At 55.5% G+C, this 20,045-nt stretch overlaps 1 protein-coding gene across 6 annotated transcripts in view; it reads left to right on the top strand.

Annotated features, from left to right (window-relative positions):
* SLC45A4 (solute carrier family 45 member 4) overlaps positions 1-20,045 on the top strand; it is a 93,073-nt gene that overhangs the window by 14,354 nt on the left and 58,674 nt on the right. For 2 of the 6 annotated variants that reach the window (XM_058565005.1, XM_058565002.1), the window contains exon 1: positions 1,161-1,278. The exons of the other annotated variants lie outside the window; for them this stretch is intronic. The gene's annotated coding sequence lies outside the window, so the exon portion shown is untranslated. Of the gene's footprint in view, positions 1-1,160; positions 1,279-20,045 lie in introns of those variants that run through there. 6 annotated transcript variants of the gene reach the window in all.

The raw sequence follows: 20,045 nt of genomic DNA, 5'->3' as shown, positions 1-20,045 counted from the left end.
TTTGGGTCTTGGAGCCGTTTGAAAATCTGGTGAAAGCTATGGATCTCTTTCCCACAAAAATGCAAAAAGACACCATTTTGTGTATACTTTAAGGAGTGCTTATGGGTCCTCCTAACACCCACCCAGGGACGGTCCTCCCCAGCTCCCCTGTCTCTGGGCCCCAGCAGAGGACCCTCTGTTCTGGAGCCGAGGCCGCGAACGCTGCAGGATGGGCGCCTGGGCTGTCTCTGGAATCCTGAGGACGGGGTGCCGGGCCTGGGAGCCACGTGAACCCGTGCGTCCAGCAGCGCCGGAAGCAGGCCGGTGCTGGGCTGGCGCTGGCCTGGGGCCAGTCTCTCCCTGTGAGGAGTGTGTCAGAGATAACCCCGAGGATCATGGTCGATTGTGTTTCCTTGTTGTTGTGACCACGATTAGCAGTGACCACCCATCAGACTTGGGACATGTGTCTCAGGCACTAGCGAGTCTGAAAACCTGGACCGCAGAATGCCATCTAGAGGGACTGTTGGCATGCTGTCGTGATGGTGACATTGGGGTGCTCCAGTTTACTTTGTGGGGAAATGTAAGGTGGCTAAAATTAGCAGTGAGTGCCGTGGAGAGTGGCCTTGTCCAGAAGAATTAAGCAGTGTCACATTGAGATAAGACTATTGGAGTGGCAGGATGGAGTTCTTGACCCTGAGCTGAGCTGAGCCGAGGTGGCCGGGTCAGGCGGGGCACTCAGGTGGCCGAGGTGGCCAGGTCAGGCTGGGAGCTGCAGCACGTGGGACCTTGGTGTCAGCACCAGAGAGTCCCGGAAGAGGGGCCACCAGGTTACAGCTCTGCATGTGCACCTGTAGTTAATCCCATAGCCAGATATGTACCACGGCATGAGAGCGCCCTGGACTTATAAATATATTCATATATGATGTAGTATTATATTGCAATAAATTGTATATTATAACATTACATATATATTATACACATTTTATTTAGCTATATAGTGTAATATATGTAATACACACGTCATTATACATATATAATGTTTGTGTATAATGTATTATATAGTATATAATAACATATATTTCATTTATTTAAAATTCTTTGGGGGGATGTCTAGCTGTCAGGGTTTGAGTTCTCCGCTAGCTCATGTTCACTGATGAAGTGAGGCATGATGTGTTTCGTAGGAGACTGTGCCTGCGGGTCTGAAGCTGCAGTGCCAGGAGTCCCCCGAGCCGCCTCTGCATCCTGGGCCCGCAGGCAGAGAAGGTGCTTGACTGACTCCTGATTCAGAGGAGCTGGGAGGTGAGTGAGGGGCCTGCTTTGCCCAGAGTCTGTTTCCCTGGCTGGCCTGGAGGACCCGGGGCTGCTGGCTTTCTCCAGCATTCACCGCGGGCCTCCCTCGAGGTCCCCTCTGCAGAGGCCACAGCCACCAGGGACCCTGCAGGTCTCTGGCATGTGGCTACTTAGTTGCGCTCAAGACAGGACGTGTGATCCTTTCCAGCCTGGCTTCTCCGGACGTTGGCAGCCAGCTTCTTGGCAGGCCAGCCCAGCTCTTCTAAGCTGGGAAAACCCGGAGTCCCACCCGTTTATAAAATCACCTCTTCGTCCTCTTCAAATAAAGAGAACACAGCTTTAGTATGAACAGTTACTGATAATGCTCAGCAGTCTTACCCCATCTGCTGCCCTAAAGATAGGAATCCTTATCGTAATGGGAAGCCATGAGTCAAATAACATCTTTGTGACTCGATGCTTTACACTAATGGTTATCTATAAAGTATGGAAAGAGAAGTAAAGGACTTTTAAACTGAGATTCTGCTCAGGCCAGGTTTTAACTTCTTCCAGCAAAAGCACAAGCACAGCCCTCCCCTCTCTTGCTCCACCCCGCCCCGCCGGCAGCCTCCTCTTGAGACCCTGTGTGTGTGCAGGTACTGTTTCTCTATCCCCTGGCTCTGCCCACCGCTGTCAGCTTCTCCAGATTCCTGACTCAGATCTCGAACGCAGCCCGGACCGAGCCTCGAAGTTCTAGGAGCCTCTGTCAGCATCTTCCTGACATCCGCGTCTGGAGCAGGAGGATTCCCACAGAAAAGCAAGGCCAGAATGGGGCTCGAGCCAGCGCTGGGAGGAGGCACTGCCCAGGGCTGCTGTCCCAGTCCTGCTCTGTGCCCAGCGGTTCTAATCCTGCATCTTCCGGGCAAGGGCTTGGCCCTTTGTGCCTCAGTTTCCTCATCTGTGAATTGGTGCTAATAACCGTATTCCCCGCACTGGACTCCTGCGAGCATTGGTTACGAAATATAAAGCGTCTAGAATAGTGGTTGGCTTGTAGAAGTGCTTTCAGAGTTTCAGGTGCAGTTACGCACCCACACGGAGCAGTTGAGGATGTCGTTAGATCAGCGGCTATGCAGTTCTCAGGAGCGAGGGGGTGAGGTCCAGTCGGGGAGCGCGGAGGACTTTCTGTCTTGGCTGTTGGCGCGCATGCCTTGATTGACGGCGGGGCAGAGCCGACATTCCAAACCGCAGGGATGGCGCGGCCACTTAGAGGAGGAAGCAGCGGCCGAGCTGGGCTGGAGCACAGGGAGGCCGAGCTGGAGGAGGCTAGAGGGCGACCGACCGCCAGGCTGGAGGGCTGCTTGTCCTGGCAGATGCTGTGGAATCCAGAAGGATTGTGAAGAGAATGAAACAGTGAGAGCAGGTGGTTCTGTTGGACGTCGTCTCTGCGTGCTGGTTCCTCGTGTGCGCAAGCTGGATCCCCGGGGCTGTGTGGGGACTAGCTTTGGGGGGTGTAGTGAATGACTGGCTTGCCTGCAAGAGGAGGTTGCGATCCGGGTTGGGAGAGTTGGGATCCTGGGAGCAGGGTGGGAGGGCTGGCCTGGGCGTGACCCACAAGTAGGCAGAAGAAGGTAGGAGAAAGGGGGGAGTTGAGGGTCCTGCACCTCTTCTCGCCATGCACCCTGCCCAGGGGCCCTTGTGCGTGTGCCCTGGGAGGCCCGAGAGCGCCGCTCTGCTGCTGCCAGAGATGCTGTCAGTCCCACCTGGCCGCAGTCTGAGCACCGGGCCCTGGACACTCCTGGCTGAGAGGCTGTTGGCCTGGCAGCGAGCCTGCTGCCCCGAGGCAGCACTTGAGGAGGGTGGTGGGCTGACCCTTGGCGCATTGACCCTTTTATGGCCTAAAGTTTTTTCTTGATAGACTTGTCAGATCCCCAAAAGAATAACCTCTTTAACCAAATTCATAAATAATTTTCGTATTTGTAGTTAACTGCCTTTAATTGGCTGTTCAACCAACTAGTCCGGAAGGAGTTTGGAAATCCAGATGCACCGTGAAGGGTTAATGAGGGGCCGGCCCGGGGCTCCGAGGGCCTTGGAGGTGGGAGGCCAGCGAAGGTGGTCCCAGTTGGGAGGGGCCGTTGGGAGGTGCACAGCCTGCTCTCCTTGCCCTGTGTGTAGGTTGTTCCCTTGTGAAGACACCATTAGGCATCCAGGTGACCTCACCTATTAGGCTGTCAGGGCAGCTGAGTCATGATGCTGTAAATTATATCCGCAAGGAAAGGTTTGTTAGCTGCGGTTATGTCTTCTCTCTGTTAAAATTAGTCTTGAAGAAAGAGTGAGGTGTGTGGAGTTTATAGCGTGTCTGTCACAGGCTTTCTGCTGGCCCTGCAGGCCTTTCTGCTGTGATGGTTATGCCCTCGGTGTGCGGTTCAAAGTTGTAGCATCAAAGCCTGTGGACGGGGAAGAGCAGGGAGCGTGCTCTGCTCACACCCTGCCGTTTTGCTCATGGCCTGGGGAGGTGAGCCACTCACTCAGGGCCCTGCAGTGGCCGTGGCGTCCTGCCCTGCTGCTTGTGCCTGTCTGAGTTCTTAGTGCGCAGGGATGAATCCTAACTGAAGGTGTGAGCCCTCCGGCAGACCCGAAGAGCCCCCCTCAGCTGGCGTGGAGCAGTCACTTTGTTTACTGGCTTCACTGTGGGTCTGCGTGGTCTGTAAAGCACGGCTACTTGTTTTCTCCAGTAGTCTTGAACTTACGGGGGAAGGCGTGGATGCGATAGACAGTGGGATCAAGGCAAGGGCCACTAGTAAGTGGACAGACAGGAGCGTCTCCTGGTAAACTGCAGGAGGGGTCATGTGCTGTGGGCCAGGCTTCTGGGGACAGCAGGGCCTGGATCCGGGCCAGGCGCAGAGAGATGCGGTTCGCTGTTCTCAGTGTGCCTCCATGGGGAAACGCGCTTTTGAACTAAACCTGTTACTCTGCTTCTACTTGCTTTATTCTGGGAAGGATTTAAAGTGGTTTAAGTAGAGAACGTGCTACTTAAAAGGTGCTTTTAAAAGCACAAGTAAGATCCGTTTGCAGGCTGGCCTGCTTATCTCGCTCCGCCTTGGTCTGTTTCTAGTGAGTGTACGTGCGAGGCTTCCTCCAGACTGAGCTTCCTGGGGGCGCAGCGGGAGGGGCTCGGGAGGCTGGTGACACATGTGCCATAGCCACCGCAGGTCCTCCTTTTCTGTTCCCAAGCCCCTGTTCCAGCAGGGAGCTGGGGGGGAAGAGGGATCATGAGTTCAGAGCCCTGCTTCCCAGGGGCTGGGTGGGGGCACAGGCGGAGATTCGGGTCCCGGTGCAGGGGCCCCTCAGGGGCTGGATCCGGGCCTGTCTCCCTCGTGCCTTTTGGAGGCAGCTGTCACCCAGGAGCTCCCAGGAGAGGGTATTTGATTGGGGTTCCCCCGTGGGCAGCAGCTCGCCCAAGCCAGTGCGTGGCCTCCCCACGCTGTGTGTGTAGTCAGTGACAGAGGGGAGCCACCAGGGACTCCGCGTACGCTGCTCCTGCCCAGAGTGACGCCCCCCGCCCGCCCTCCACGTGCCCCCTGCCCCCACTTCATGCTGACGGCCTCGGTTGTTTCCTGAGAAGCAGTGTCCACCCAGCTTGTGGACTGACATCAAAGGGTGAAAAGCACCGTCACTGGTTCTAGAAGCGTTGGGTGTTCCATCTGCAATCACTGCTAAACCTCACTATTTAGCATTGTTAGAGATTCTCTGGGGAAAGACTAAAATCTCCTGTTTGCAAACATCCTGACGTGGAAAGCCGTTGCAGTGCGGGTGTGTGTCGGGAAGCGTACAGATCCGAGCGTATAGCGGCTCCTTCCTCTGCTGCTTCAGTGTTTTGGACTCACTTCACGGGCTTTCTGCCGTGCGTCCTGTTTCTGCCTCTCCGTCATGTTTTGTTGGTCCTTGACTTCGGGGACAGTATCTTCCCAACTGGGGTGTGCACGTCCTCAGGAAATATCTTAATGAAGATGGACATGGATGTGCGTTGACGAGAATGCAGGCCTCACAGGAGTTGGACAGACAAGTCTGTGTGAGGCAGTCCACTTTGGTGGACTTTATACGCCGGGAGTGTGGGTCCTGCTGCAGAAAATGGCCCATGCTCTGGCCTGGGCGGAGCACGAGGCCTGTCCCCCTGGAGTGGGGATTCAGTGATGGTTTAGTGAAGGTTGAGCCGACGTGTGTAGCGGGGAAGAAACATGGGGAGCTGCCTATATCCAGCCAAGGCAGGGGCCGGCGTGAGGTCGTGGACTCTGAGCTTGGAATATTAGGTGAGTGGAAGCCTTTGAGGTGTCATGACCCCTGGCCTGGCTGGTGTTGAGTGTGGTCGCTGTTCCTGTGGCCGCCCTTACGGAAGACGCCCTTACGGAAGACGTCTGGCCGAGGACCACGTGGTGAAGGCGGGATCTGACTTGCACTCACTGGGCCGCTGAAAGTGATGAGGCGCGGGGAGGCCATAGAGGGAGCCGGCCTGGTGATGGGGGGAAGAAGCCCGTTTTGGAGCTGGGAGGACCCTGAGCCCACTTTCAGCCCTGGATCTGGTTCTGCGCCGGCCTTTGCAGGTCCCCCATTCTCTGCTGTCAGCCTCGCTGGGCAGCTGGGGCGGGGCCCCCGTGGATGCCTGAGGGAGACACAGCTGAGCGGGCGGTTCTGTTCTTCCATGGTGAGGCTCCAGTGGAGACAGCACCTGGGCCGGGGCGGCAACACCTGGAGGACCTACCTGAGGGAGCAGAAAGCTTCCTGCATCTCGGCCATCTTTGCGGGCCTTACACAGACCGGCCCACTGGGGTTGGATTAGGATTTTTATCCCCAGGGAGAGTTCCGCTGTAACTACATAAACCGAATAGAATTGCCTTGGGCCACTGGCCAGATGAGAAGTGTTTTGGATCTGGTGACTTGTTTCTTTGGGTGGCTGTTCACTGTAGAAGGTTTTGGCCTGTGTTCCGTTTCAGAATGGGAAGAGCAGCTCGTTTTCAGGTGGCAAATGAGGAAGAGGATGAAGGTGTCCTGGAGTCTCTGTCTCAGAGTTTCCCCTGAGAGGAACATTTGTACAGACACCAGACATCCTCGCCAGCTCCAGCCAGCTTTCCATCCTGACACGATGGGGGTGTGGCGCCGGCTGGCCCCTCCCCGCCCGAGCTGCCGGCTGGCGCCGGGCCCTTAGGCAGTGCCCTTCCCGCTCCTGCAGCAGCACCTGCCCCTCTGGTCCTGAGGCTGCCTGTCCCTCCTCATCTAAGCCGCAAACTCTACCCGCCCAGCTTCCCCTGTGACTGCGCACTCCCTCTGGGACTCTTCCTTCTCAGATCACAAACCTCAGCATTTTCACAAGTGAGTTGCAGAAGGTCACTGTCGTCGTTGAATTTCAGGGTAAAGCAAAGTGCTTATACGCGTAGTTAAAGCCAGTGAAGAAAGGGTTTCTTCTGCCGTCGTTACAATGTGTCCGTACTCTTAGGATCAACATAAGAACACTCGGTGTCTGGTGTTTTCCATCTTTTAAGTGACCCGTGCTCCCGAGGAGCGTGTTGTGATTTATACCGTGGAGACGCTGCAGGACTTAGAGACAGAGGGGCAGGCTTGGGCTTTGGAAACACCTTGTGGCACTTGGAGTTGTCACTTTGCACCGTCCACCCGTACTCCATCGCTCTGCCGTCGGGTCTCTAGATAGGAGTGTCAGCGGGACCTGGCCTGTGTCCGTGTTGCCGCCTGTCTTCTGTGCCTTCGAGCTGCAGGGGAACAGCAGCAGCATTCCTGAAGCTTTGCGTTTGTGTAGCCAAAAGCTGACCAACTGCAGCCCCTTTGGCGCTCTTTGTCTGGTGGACCCCCTGGGACCACCCTAGAAGTGTAGGCAGAGTTGGAGCTGATATCGATGCCTGGGATTTCTGGAAAAGCTGAGACGTGCCAGGCTGCAGTGTCAAGAGCGTCCTCATTTGTCTTCCATTCTGCCCTCCTCTCCCACCTGTCCCGGGGCACTGGACTGGAAGCTGTAGGTGGGCCTAGGACTTGCAGGCTGAGCGGGGATCTTTCCTCCACCATAGGCATGGCCCTGCGTGGAGGTAGGCCACTGCCTGCGCGTGGAGAGAGGCGCTCAGTGCCCGCAGCTTCTCCAGTGCAGAGGCTTCTGGCATCCTTGGGGTGTCTTAGGCTCGGCTTTCGCCTTGATGGGGTCTGTGTAAGCTCAGGATGTGGGTGTAGTTTGGTGGTGAGGTTGTGGGGTAGGAATTATGTGGCTTATGACAGGTTTCGGATACAACGAACCATGAAATAACAGACATTCCAGGGGTGGTTCGGGTGGCTTATCGATGCTTCCCTGTATGGCGTGCAGCCTTGGCCAGAAACACCTGCTGGCCACCTGGACTAGGCCTACGGTGGAGGCAGGCTGGCAGATCTGCTGAGTCTCCCTGTGCCAGCGCCCCCCGCTGGACTGGGTGTGAGGCCATGCTAAATCCTGCAGGCCCTAGGCTGCCGCCTCGAGTTCTGGTCTCGTCCAGCTTGTCCCACTTCCCGGACGCCCAGGTGAGAAGTAGCCTTGGAGCTTCAGGAGGAAAGGAGACTCGCTCAGGCCCCCAGACTGTGGCTGCTTGTCCCAGCACCAAGGGGACACAGCAGACTCATGCAACATTGTCCCAAATCTCAAAGGCATTGCTGCCTCCATGGGGAGGGTGGCTGACTTCTCAGGGGTCGTCTGCTGTTTGTAGCCGGGGCCTTGGACGATGACTAGTGCAAATTTGTTATTTTGGAGGGGTGAGGAAGGTGAAAGCAGGGGAATAGCAGACGGAAGGTATGAGGGTTGGGGTGGCGGGAGGGGCCGAGCTGAGCACAGAATGTCCTGCGTGTCCCTCGTATCCTGGCCAGGCCTCGTGCGGGGGACAGAGCAGCAAGGGGCCTCGAAAGTCAGAGAGAGGAGTGAGGGATGGAGACTAGTTCAGGGAGACGCTGCCAGTGGGGCAGGACTTCAGGACGGGGGAGGTGGGGACATCTAGAGAGTGGTGAGGGACCCCAGGCCACGGGGATCTGAGTTGCAGTCAAAGATGCGCAGTAAGGGGCACATTTGTAATTCTTCTGGTCAGGACGGGAGCATGCAGCACAGGCTGCTTACGAGTTTTCGGGGCCTCCTTCAGAACAGACATCCAGCTTTCAGAAACTTGGAGGCAACCCTAGCCGGGGGGTACTTGAGAGGGCAGGAGGAGTCGGTGTTGGGGTCAGCTCAGTGTCACTGTCGTTGCTGGGAGCCCCTGGCCTCCCGGGCCCGTTTCTCCTCTGAGGTTCTGGTGGGGCAGGACCTTGTCTGAGCTCTTCTGGCCTCGATGGTCTTTGACCTGGAGCGTGATAATTGCGAGACACTTGTCCCCCTTCTGAAGGAGTTTCCTTTTGGTTCTTACGTTTGCCTCAGGCTCCTGGAAGCCCCACGGCTGACCTGGGTCAAGTCCGAGCCCCTGCCCCCACCTTTGCACTGGTGGCCCCCACCACCCTCGGTGCTACAGAACTCCTGGACAGCACCTCTTCCTGCCCCTGGGCTGTGCTGGCCCGCGTCCACCGTGCTGTCCACCATGGGTGTCTCCACAAAGGGGCAGGGCGGGTCCTGCCATCCCCGTCGCCAGAAGGTGCCTGGCACACCCCTGGCCACGGTGAAGTGAGCCAGCTGCCCTGCTCCTGTTGACCATCGAGTCCAAAACCTCTGTGCTCCGTCCCCGGCAGGACGCCTGGGCCTCAGTGCAGCCGCCTCCTTAGTCGTCCCGGCCTGCCCACCGCCCTCCGTCGTCGGAGAAGGGGACTCCCCCCGCCCCCTCTGACACCCCGGCCTTGGGGCAGCTGTCACGGGCTGGCTGTGCGTTTAGGGAGAGGTTTTCCTCTCACTTCCACCTCCACTCGTAGGCGCCTTAACGGAAGGGGCCGTGTCCTGGACTGCCACGTGGTCGGTGTCCAGGTGTCCACCCCTCCACAGGTGGCCAGGGAGGTAGCCCTGCTCCCCGCCACCGTCCTGCTCGCCAGCACTCCTGTTTACCCAGCCGACCTCCCTCCTGGCTGGTCAGCATTCCTAGGGGCCGGGAAGGTCCTGTGCGAGGCGACACGGAGGTCCGTGGTGATATGGGTAAGCGTGCTCCGGACCGTCTGCAGTGAAGCAGCAGGCTACACCTGGCTTCTGGTAACTGCATAGAAACAGAATTTTCCAACAAAAATTTACCCCTTTTAGTGACGACTCTGGGTTAATATTCTCATAAGACCGATGGTATCTTCATTATTAGATGACTCATGCTTCTGGACCATCCAAACAGAAGTTAGACTGTGTTTAGTAAGTTAAATTCTGTTAGGTGGTTCTCTGTTCTTTTTTGTTATTTGTCTCTTTCAGTGCTAAGTACCTGAACACCGCATCCTCCGTGATGGAGTTGGACAGAGGCTTTGCTTGTGCCAGGCAGTTTTCCGCACCATCCTATCTGAGTGTTGTCAGAGGTGGCCGCTGTCCTGCTCCCCAGCTTCAGGACTGTGACAGCAGCAGCTCCCTTTCTTGAGACCCTGCTGCGTTGAGGACCGCATAGTCATCTGCGTTGTTGCATCCTCAGAACAGAGTGTAGGTGTCGTCCCCATTTACAGACAGGGGAGCTGATCCCCGGGTGTCCCAGTCACAGCTCTCGTGAGAGCCTGTGTGTGTGAGTCAGACCTGGCAGTCCGTTTCTCTGCACCATTTCCTGCAGTCACGTTAGGAAGCCTCACTTGTTTCGAGTGCGTCACAGGTTAACTCCGGAGACGCTGGGAGAATCTTCCTCATGCCGCTTTGTTTTAGAAGGAGCTTTGGGAGGAGCATAATGAAATCAGAGCGTGGCATCGGAAGAATGAGGATGTGCAAGCCGGGGTCCGTGGGTCGGCCTTGTGGGCCCCTGGCTGACCCTTTCGGAGCCTGACGTCCCCACCTGTGACGCACGAGGCCGTGCTCTCTGAGGTCCCTTAGCGCACCTGGTTCAGGAGAGCCTGCTCCTGGTGGTCGCACTGAGTGGGTGCCTTGTTGGGGAAGGCTTCCACATCACCTGTGCTGCGGCTGGCTCTGTTCTGAGTTTGCTTCCAAGCTAGTGTATAACTGGAAGAACATCCCCTCAGGTGAAGTGAGGGGTAGGTCCCATCTGGCGTCAGTCGTGGGGATTGGCGGCATGGCTGCCGTGGCAGGGTCCCTGCGGCCTGGGCGATGGGCCTGTTCTCCCTGTGCTGTTCTGCATTTGGTCATCCCGGCTACTTAACTGTCTTGCAAGAAATTCAGTTTAAATCAAATTTAAGCGTAATGCTCCTTGTTCTCTTTCATCCCAACAGTTATCTTAAAATCTCTCCTTTTAATTAACTCCATTTTCCGTTTTTTTCTGTTTGCCAGGGTGGTTTTGGTTTTTGAGTGCCTGGCTCCGTGCCCCGCATCAGGAGACGGAGCTGCAGCGCTGGGCCGGGTGGCCAGAGGGCGTGTGGGGCCCGGCCCGGGCGCGAGTGCTGTCTCCTGGCCGCGGCAGGGTGGGCCGGGCCCGGGCGCGAGTGCTGTCTCCTGGCCGGGGCAGGGTGGGCCGGGCCCGGGCGCGAGTGCTGTCTCCTGGCCGGGGCAGGGTGGGCCGGGCCCGGGCGCGAGTGCTGTCTCCTGGCCGGGGCAGGGTGGGCCGGGCCCGGGCGCGAGTGCTGTCTCCTGGCCGGGGCAGGGTGGGCCGGGCCCGGGCGCGAGTGCTGTCTCCTGGCCGCGGCAGGGTGGGCCGGGCCCGGGCGCGAGTGCTGTCTCCTGGCCGCGGCAGGGTGGGCCGGGCCCGGGCGCGAGTGCTGTCTCCTGGCCGCGGCAGGGTGGGCCCGGGCCCGGGCGCGAGTGCTGTCTCCTGGCCGGGGCAGGGTGGGCCGGGCCCGGGCGCGAGTGCTGTCTCCTGGCCGCGGCAGGGTGGGCCGGGCCCGGGCGCGAGTGCTGTCTCCTGGCCGGGGCAGGGTGGGCCCGGCCCGGGCGCGAGTGCTGTCTGCTGGCCGGGAGTGGGCCGGGCCCGGGCGCGAGTGCTGTCTCCTGGCCGGGGCAGGGTGGGCCGGGCCCGGGCGCGAGTGCTGTCTCCTGGCCGCGGCAGGGTGGGCCGGGCCCGGGCGCGAGTGCTGTCTCCTGGCCGGGGCAGGGTGGGCCGGGCCCGGGCGCGAGTGCTGTCTGCTGGCCGGGGCAGGGTGGGCCGGGCCCGGGCGCGAGTGCTGTCTCCTGGCCGGGGCAGGGTGGGCCGGGCCCGGGCGCGAGTGCTGTCTCCTGGCCGGGGCAGGGTGGGCCGGGCCCGGGCGCGAGTGCTGTCTCCTGGCCGGGGCAGGGTGGGCCGGGCCCGGGCGCGAGTGCTGTCTGCTGGCCGGGGCAGGGTGGGCCGGGCCCGGGCGCGAGTGCTGTCTCCTGGCCGGGGCAGGGTGGGCCGGGCCCGGGCGCGAGTGCTGTCTCCTGGCCGGGGCAGGGTGGGCCGGGCCCGGGCGCGAGTGCTGTCTCCTGGCCGGGGCAGGGTGGGCCGGGCCCGGGCGCGAGTGCTGTCTGCTGGCCGGGGCAGGGTGGGCCGGGCCCGGGCGCGAGTGCTGTCTCCTGGCCGGGGCAGGGTGGGCCGGGCCCGGGCGCGAGTGCTGTCTCCTGGCCGGGGCAGGGTGGGCCGGGCCCGGGCGCGAGTGCTGTCTCCTGGCCGCGGCAGGGTGGGCCCGGCCCAGCGCTGGCTGCCCTCTGGCCGCTGCTCCTCTTTGTTTTCTTTTTAAAAGTGCTGCTTTGGCAGCTCTCACTTCTCACGTAGGCACGTCTCAAGCTAATGTTTATCCTGCAAAGTATCTTAAAAATGCTGGAGAGCTGAGTATTTGCAGAGAACGTGATCAGTCTTTGAAAGAGAGGCATTGTTACGTTGATAAACTGAGGCGGTTTACAATAGCCAGATTGTGTTTGAACTTGCAGCCTTTAATTCAGCAGTTAGTTTCTGCTAACAGATGGAATTGTTTTGGCTGTTCTTGTAAAGAGGTCTTTATCCATGTGGTTTTTGTTTGTTGCTGGCAAGCGTTTGGCATGTGCTGGGGGAGGGGAGGCCTGGCACGTGGGGCTTGTTCTGTAATACATTCAGGTGTTACTCACTTTATGATTGGCAGGCTTTTCAGGAATGTGGACTTTTACTTGGAGCTGTAACTTTTTATGAATTGTCCCTGTAAACCTGGAGGTACCTCCTTCCAGAGGAAAAACTGGCCTCACCAGGAAAGAAAAAGTGATAGAAATAACAAGAATGTGGGGTAGATGGTATTACTTACGTGTGGTCAGGTCTAAAGGAAAGCACACTGATGGTGAACTTATTGTTCCTTAAAAACAAATCAAGTACAGCTCTCTCCTGAGGGTGTTACTTTTCAGTAAAAGGAGCCACTTCCTGGATCTTCTTCAGCATCTGTTTCCTGTACCTGGCAGCCCTCGGTGCTCTCGCCTGGGCGGGTTGGAGGTGTGGCAATGCCTCCTTGTGGGGACAGAGCCAAGGGGCCCGGCGCCGACAAGTGCTCCTCCGTTCGCTAGCCCCTGCCTCGTGCCAGGCACGTCGCGGAACAAGTGGTGGGGGGCGGGCATGGGCGGGAGGAGACGAGAACTGTGCCAGCAAAGTCCAGGTATGGATATGAAAAAACAAAATTAAACCAAGTGAGTGTGAAGACCTAATTGGCTTTATTAAGCGGTTCGTGGATCGGACAGCATCCCATTGCAGCCAGAAGGGTGCTCCGAGGACTCGTGCAAAATAGAAGGCTTTTATAGGCAGAAGGAGGGTAGGGTAGGGAGTTACTAGCAGAGAAGAGAAGACACTGTTTCGGGCCTGGGCGTCTTCCATCTGGCACCTTCCCTCGCCCATGCGGATCAGGGCGTTTCAGAAGGTCGTAAAGGTCACTTCTGGGATAGGCTGCAACTGCAGTTAAGTCTTGGTTTGCTGTCATGGCGGCAAATGACTATTTTGGGCCTCTGTCTTTTTTAACATGGGGTCCTGCGGAATGTGTGCAGGGACAGTCACGGTGATTCGTGTGTGGCCGGGGTGGGGTGGCGAGAACTGGAGAGGGAGCTCTGGAAACAGTTGAACTTCACCAGGGGCTGGGGAAGCCTGGGTAAGGGTGTTAGGCGGGCAGGGCCCTTGTGTCTGGCCTTTGGGGGTGCAGAGAGGGGCTGAGACGGGCTGCCCTAGGGGCTGGAGGCCGGGAAATGTGCACTCACCAAACAGGTCAGAGTGGCCCTGCCCGAGCATGGGCACCCACTCCCGGCAAGACCCGGGCTGGCTCTCGGCGCCTGTGCAGCTGTGTTTGTGCCCTTTCGGGACCTTAGTCAGGGGCCAGGCACTTCCTCCTGGGTCAGCTGACTCCCCCTGTCCTGCTGTCTTGCTGTTCCTCCTCTGTCGCTGTCTGTCTCTCACTCGTGTCTCTGTGTCTCCCTCCTTCCCGACTTCCCTGAGCTGCACTCTGAGCTGCTGCCAGTCGCAGTGGGGCTGGGCAGTGTGTGTCCAGCGTCTTCCTGCTGTCTCCACGCTGCCACAGAGGTTTTTATCCCTGTCTGTACCCCAGTGTCCTTGTGGGTTTCAAAATCCGTGTTTAAAAGATTGGTGGTTGGCTGAATTGTTTGGGGATGCACTGAGTTTCTACAAAGGGGGAAAACCCCATTTCTTGCTAAATGACTTTCCGGGTCATGTCTAGATATGTCTCTCATATTATATTTATTTACTTTTTATTATGGTAAAATCTACCTAACATAAAATTTACCATTTAACCATTTTAAGGGTACAGTTCAGTGGCGTTAAGTATACGTTCACAATCTTGTGCAGCATCACCACCATCCTTCCCCAGAACTTTTTCATCTTCCCAAACGGAAACTCTGTCCGCCTTACATTTATTTTTTTTATTTTTTATAATTTTATTTATTTATTTTCCCCCAAAGCCCCAGTAGATAGTTGTATGTCATAGTTGCACATCCTTCTAGTTGCTGTATGTGGGACGCGGCCTCAGCATGGCCAGCGAAGTGGTGCGTTGGTGCGCGCCGGGGATCCGAACCCCGGGCCGCCAGCAGCGGAGTGCATGCACTTAACCGCTAAGCCACAGGGCTGGCCCTCCCTAACATTTATTTTTAATGCATCTGAAAATCCATCATAAGCAGTAAGGCCCCATGGTTAGTGCTGTGTGTTCATATATTTGACACCTGTTGCCAAGATGTTGAAAGCACTCGCTGTCTGGTGCGAGGACTGTTGGAACGTGAGCCGCCCGTGCCAGGGCGAGCTGGGGGAGATGCAGAGGTGTGTACAGGCACGGAGTGTGACTGACTCTTGGATGGAAAGTGCCGTATCTGAAATCGGTGACTTATGTGAATTAGCATTTATTTCCAGTGGAGGTAAAATCCAGCCTGTCTTAATCCCGTTCGTTTTAGCACCTGTGACGTCTGTGTGTGATAGCACGTCCGGGTCATCCTGTCATGTTGAGTTTACATAAAGTAAATAGAGTATATTTACGTCCTTGAGGACTCCAATGTGCCCAGAATAGCTTGATTTTAATTATTTTCCCAGGTTTTAAAGACTCTTATGCTTCAGTTTCATGAACTCTTGTCCAGCTTAGTGGCCAGACGTTACTCCTCAGGGAAAATCAGTGGTCCCTCTTTGTATTTATGGTGTTCCCTGCGGCCTCCTGATCATATTGACCTCTCGGTCATTATGTGACTTGCGTCAGCATTGGGCATCCCGATGAGGCGAGGTTGATGGAGGTTGCTAGTCTCCCAAGATGGTGAAGGGAAGGTTATGACCACATTGGGTTGGCTGTATGTGCATTTGCACCATTTGGTGTGGGTATCAATTTGTAGGAGGCGGTTATGTACTTCTCACCCTCGTGTTAGGCATACTTAGAACAGTCTAGCGCTTCCACCAGCGCTCGCCTGGGTGGCAGGTGCATAGGAATTCTGGGCCTCCTTTCCAGCTCAGGCTCTCTTTCCTGTTGCTGCGTTCTCAGCACTGGCTGGAGGCAGCATTCTGCTGCTGGCTCACAGACGGTAATCCGATCCTGGAGGGCAGTGCTTAGGCTGGGGGACGACAGCACCCACGGATTAATGAGTTGGAAAGGTGCCTGTTGGTGTTTTCAGCCAAGAAACCCAAATGAGGCCTTTGGCCTTGAGAGCCCAGCACTGTCTGGGCTGGAGGCAGGGAAGGATACGCTGTGCATCACCTGGACGCGAGGTCGAGTTTGTTAATCCCACAGAGACCTGTCTTAGACCTTGGTGCAGAGCTTCTTGGTCTTGTCTCTTTTGGTCTGGAGAGAAGAGAAAAGAGTGGTCGACTCCTCTTTCTCCCTGATGGGCACGTGCCTGGTCGTCAAGGCTGACTGTAAGTACCCCTGAGTGCAGTGCATCATGGGAGAATCAGGATGAACAAAGGAAGCGGTGGTGCAGCTGGGGGTGGGTGCTTGACTAGTCCAGTGGGGAGAAGCTTAAATAAAGCCGAGCGAAATCTGAGCTGCAGGAGGGTGAGGGCTGCTGTTGAAGGAGAAGCCCTGTGACTGTGCTTGGAAACTGGACTAGCCGCTGGGTGAAGTGCCCCGCCAGGGATACAGTAGGAGTGAAGAGCCTGCGTGGACCGGGACACTCAGGAGAGGTCTGCTGCTTTCCTGGGTAAGGTTACAGAATAGTCTGTCACTTTAATGCTGATGTCGGATCAGGGAAGGCTTCTGAGGTGGTTCTTGGTAATCAGCTCTGAGTCTGAACCAGCTAAGTGGACCTGCCAGTGGCTCAGTGAGTTCACAGGCGGCGTGTCAGACCTGCTGCCCCCTCCACTCCCCCATCTACCCCTCTTAGGGGCTGCTTGTCATCGCAAGCCTGTGTTGGCACTGCCTAGGCCATTTGAGATTCAGCTTCGTCATCGTAAGACACTCCTGAATGTCATACCACAGATCACGATCTTATATGATGTTTGGGTGGAGCAACCAGAAATCTATTTTTAAAGGTAATTTACTGGGTTCTTTTTCATTAAAAATAAATTTTAGGTCATATAGAAGCAGAAAGAATATAATTACAAATCACTCAGAGATAAGACCATTTTTTCTGCATCCGTACCATTTTAAAAAATGTGATGTGATCATAGTATGTACTTGATTTATAACCTGCTTCTCGTACTTAATATTAGGTACGGTTCCATGTCAACAAGTAGTCACACAGCATGATTTTGTGTACGGACATGCCATACTTTATTTAACCCATCTTGTTTGGATACTTCAGGTTTCTTAGTGGTGTGGTGAGCAGCCTGTGGCTCTGTGTTCCACGATGAGTTCCGAAGAGTGGGACTGCAGGATCAAAGGGGATGCGCGTTTTAGGGCTTTTGACGCATCTTGAGAGGACTCCAGTTTGTAGTTCATCTTTGAGGCCCCAGGACTGGCAGCATGAGTCCTGCAGGTGGTATGATGCTTGTACTGCGCACGTGAGCTGTCCGTAATCCCGCAGCAGTGCTGCTCCTGCACAGTGACTTTTCCAGACAGCAGAAGGATTAGTAATTTGGGTACCAAACTGGGTTTCTTCATCACAGAGAATCAGGGGGCCTCCAGGTTAAGGGGCTATTCATCTCTGTAGAGGTGGAGGAGAGATTCTGTGGGTTTATGATCTGATTTACTCCACCAGGGAACCTCGAGCAGGCTCCATCTCTGTCTCCTGCCCCCCAAGAATCGTCCTCTCTGCTGCTTCCAGCCATTTCTCTGAGCTGAGACGATGGGGCAGAGGAAGCGGCTGCCCTGCCCTCTCTCCTCCGTCCCACGCCTTCAGTGGGCCTCCCGACTGGGGCCCGAGGAGGAACACGGGGGCTCCCCGACAAGACTGTCCCGGGACCCCCTTTTCCTTGCAGTGAAACCCACTGTAAGTGACGTAAGGGGTCCATGAGACAGAGCAGGGGTTTAGGAAGGGCGTGGAGACTTCTTTAGACCACGTTTCTAGTGCTCAGCTGTGCCACGCTGCCTTGTACAAGGTGCAGACGGGACGCATCCTGGTTCTAGATAGCTCACCCTCCAGCCCGAGCTTCAGGAGTGTAAGGAGGGCGACTGAAGAGCACTGGGTTTTGTCGTTGTTCTTCTTATGGTCTTAGAAAGTAAGAATAAATTTAACCAGGGGCCGGCCCGGTGGTGCAGCCGTTAAGTGCGCGCACTGACGCACTGCTTGCTGGGCCATGCTGTGGCGGCGTCCCATATAAAGTAGAGGAGGATGGGCACGGATGTTAGCCCAGGGCCAGTCTTCCTCAAGAAAAAAGGGGGAGGATTGGCATCGGATGTTAGCTCAGGACTAGTCCTCCTCACACACACAAAAAAATGAATAAATTTAACCAAAGCCATATGTAAGTTCTCTTCATTCACCAAAACTTTACCTAGTTTTGATTTTAACATTTCTCAAATATATTTCATACTTCCCCTCTTTAAAAACATTGACATTTTGTGTTAACCTGACACATGGACCATAATTCACATGATTCCGCGTTGGTAGTCCGGTGGTTTCCAGTTTTTCTGTTCTTTCCGCTGCATCCTTTTCTGCCTCGGGATAAATTCAGAATGTGGAAGCTGCTTTGATTGGATTTTACCTTTAAGTGCTGTCGAAAGCTTTCATTATCTTGGCAGTCTTTAGCGCTATTCCTTAATTATGCCCCTGTCTGTGATGTCAGTTCTTGATTAATGTATGTAATGTGAGGAATTTTTATTTTTATTTCTTAATACCATTTAGTTGTAATGAGTGTCTTTAGGCAGCTTGCGACCTGCCTCTCTTTTCATATCGTGCGTCGCAGAGACTGGGTTTATTGGTACCTGGCCTTGCTCCTAGATGGAGTAATTAGAAGTTCCGAGAAATACCATTGGCAGTGGGTGCTGCTTTGGCCTTTCAGGTTGATCCTGAAGCTTAGTTTTCCTGGGCTAGCTGGCATTCCGGAGCTGCGCACTTTAAAAGCTTGCTGCTGTTGCCATGGTAGCCAAAGCGTCGTTCTGACTTGAGGGGCTTAAACTAGCAAACCGATGGGAGGAACATTTAGAAGAAGAGGGGAAAAAAAAACCGTCGCTGCTTTTTAATTAAAGAGCAAAAACTCTCCTGTTCAGCAGATTGTGCAGATCAAGGACAACTATATAAAGGTCAGGGTAAAAAGTTTTAAGTGAGCAAGTTTTCTGTATTTTACAAAAGGTACATGTTGCAGAGAATACCGCGCTTCTTCTGGGGCAGTTCGTCCTTGTCTCGGCGTGATTTCCTCCTGGTTGAACCGTGTCCCCTGCTTCCTGGGTGTTGGCTGCTTCGTCACGTTCTCCTTCCCTTGTAGGTAACTGTTTGTTTTAGAAAAGGAAGATGGATTCTGTTTAAAAGGTGCTTGATTTCAACCCTAATGCTGTGCCCCCTAAATTTCAAGAAGTGGAATAATAGGAATTTTGATTTGATCAATATTAAAAACGTTTCCTTGTCGTGCAAACTGTCGCTAGAGTTGGCGGCTTTAGCTTCGGCGTACCCTTCCTTGTTTTGATCTGGTGCTGTGCTTGTAGGCCGTCCAGAGCCGCAGCGCCCTGCAGGAGAGGGCAGGGCGGGTGGAGTCCTGCTGGAGCGCGGTGCCGTCTGCACTGTATCCGGCCTGCGGACCGCGGGCTCGCGCACAGCCAGCGTCAGAGCTGACCAAGGCTCTGCCCGGCGGTTGGTGGGGGTTGTGGCCGTGTCTGGTGGAGAGAAGCTGGGTTTTCCAAACCCCGGCTTCTTCTGGAGTGGGGTCAGGAAGGGAGTTCACCTGGGGCTTGCTGTTTGCTCCCATGTAATTCGCCAAACAGCCCTCTGAGGCGGGGCTGCACCCCACTGTCCCGCCGTATGTTGCCTTTCTGAGAGATGTGGTTCTCGGATGTCCAGGCAAGTCTTGGACCACAAGGAACCTGCAGCCGTGCCCTGTCCTGATGGCCCTAGGAATTCCTGGTAAGATCCTGTGGCTCTCTTGACAATTCTGATGTTTTCCTTTGCTGATGGAAAAGTAGCTCTGGAATTGGGTGTGCTAGCAGGGAAGATCCAGGATCCTGCGGGTGGATAGCATTAATGTCTGCGTGGCAGCCTTTTCGTCAGCATCTTGCACTTGGCCTGTTGTTTCAGTGACTGGAAGGTCACTGTTCCTGGAAGCCTCTGGGTGCCCTTCCGGGAAGGCTCTGCTCCTGATGCATTTCCCTGCTGTATGTCCTGGCGGGGGCAGTGGGAACAAGAGGTGGTCCCCTTGCTGTCATGGGGGCACCAGGAAGCCCCTGGGCTGGGGAAAGGCCTTTTGGTGTCAACATTTACCACTGAGAAAGCAGGCCACCCAGCTGGTCTGGGACCAGTCTGCTAAGACTGCATTGGTGTCAAACACAAGGCAGCGAGACCCCCGACAGGCAGGCGGGTGATGATTTGGAGGATGCCGCGGGTAAAAGGTGACTGCACAGTGTCTCATGCTCCAGGAGCCAGATCACACCCTGAGAGCCACTGGACTCATGCTCTGTTTCATTGGAGTTTGGTAATTCCTGAGAAATTCCACATAGGGGTGAAGTTGTGAGCTGCTGTGATTCATCTGGAGGGTGTGGCGACTTTTGAAAAATAGTTCTTAAAGTAGTGTGTGTATTTTAAAGTTTACTTAAATTGCAGTATGCCAGTTTTAAGGCATTAAAAAGACCATGTCTACCATTCAGTAGTGTTGACACACTGGTTTCTGCTTCCTGTTCAGAAGAGAAATGGATTTTCTTTGAGCTCTGTGATTATCTTGCTCTTGTCTCTAGAAGGGAAGGATTTCTAAAAAGTGGTTTTCTTTTTTTAATGGCGT

This window comes from Diceros bicornis, chromosome 21 (genome assembly GCF_020826845.1).
Source record: "Diceros bicornis minor isolate mBicDic1 chromosome 21, mDicBic1.mat.cur, whole genome shotgun sequence".
In the NCBI taxonomy this organism is placed as follows: domain Eukaryota; kingdom Metazoa; phylum Chordata; class Mammalia; order Perissodactyla; family Rhinocerotidae; genus Diceros; species Diceros bicornis.
The sequence above is the reverse complement of the archived record's forward strand: the minus strand, read 5'-3'. Positions and strand labels throughout refer to the sequence as shown.